The sequence below is a fragment of the Egretta garzetta genome, unplaced genomic scaffold, assembly GCF_000687185.1.
Source record: "Egretta garzetta isolate BGI_Z169 unplaced genomic scaffold, ASM68718v1 scaffold378, whole genome shotgun sequence".
Taxonomy (NCBI): Eukaryota; Metazoa; Chordata; class Aves; order Pelecaniformes; family Ardeidae; genus Egretta; species Egretta garzetta.
Window position 1 is genome coordinate 100,051 of NW_009260597.1, and position 1,295 is coordinate 101,345.

The window sequence follows — 1,295 nt, forward strand, 5'->3', positions numbered from 1 at the left end:
GTTCTCACTTTTACTCTTCCAATTCTCTCCCCCATCCCACCAGGGGGGGAGTCAGCAAGCAGCTGCATGGGGCTCAGCTGCCAGCCGTGGTTTAACCACAAGAAATAGGAGCGAACCATCCAGAGACATGCTTCAGATACAGCCCGGAAAGGCGCGAAGACGAGGTAAGCCTGCTGAATTATTACTACGAACACAATTCCTCTAGGTAACTCTCCAAAATCCTGCGGTAGATGCAGGAGAAAAATGTACCCGGCACACAGAACAGCTGAGAAGGAGGGAGAAGGCATGAGGGGCTGTCAGCAGCTCTGCAGAGGCAGGAGCCATACAGTTTTCAGAACACTGACATGAAGAAATATCAGTGACTGATTAATTAATAGAAATAGTCAAGAGCTGCTGCTGACCAAAACCAACTTAACTGGAGTAACCAAATGGTGTAACTTGGAAATTTGGGGGTGATGTAGCACAGCTGGCTGTATCGCAAAGTCCTGGTCTTTACTGTCATTCTTCATTTCAAAGGCCCCTCACCCCGCGTCTTTTACCTCACAATACAACCCCCTGTGCCACGGTTGAATCTTTCTTACTTGTCACACCACCCCACATTTTGCTTTATGAGACAAGAGACCTCCAAAGAATTCTGCTGGCACACAACTGGAGGGGAGGGGCAGGTGAGTGAGGATTACCATTCAGCACACTTGTTTTCAACTCAGATGATACCCGATGAATTACTTCTCCCTTTTTTTTTTTTAAGTTAAGGGGAAAAAATGTTTAAAAGCAACTGGCAAACCACCCACAACATCTCTTATTTAGGCAAAGCAAACCCTTTGGAAGTCTTCTTCACAACTAAGATTTTTTTTTTGATACTTTATACATAGAGTACACAGAAGATACAAAAAAGAGAATGCTAATAATCATTATCTCAATTAGCCAGAGATTAATCTTGCAAGGTGCCAGTCCAGTTCCCACAGGCAAATGATAACTTGATGAAATGGTGACTGATTAAAAATGATGAATGCAACTCCTCAGCACTTTTAAACTTCACATTATCTGTTTCTGGCCTCTGTGTTACAAAAGTTCGCATCGCTCAGGCCTCCCTGAAGGAAACGGCCGGCCTCCCCGGAGAAACACCTTCCTCCAACAGTTTCTCGGGCGGTGGCCATTTCCTTTCCGACAGAACTCCCTGCCCTGACCGCAACGGGGCGTTTTACCGAACGCGCTAGGCCCGCAGCGACGCCTGCCCCACCACGCCGCATGTAGCACCCCCTCCCCAGCCCGGGGCCCTGCCGGGCACCCCCACT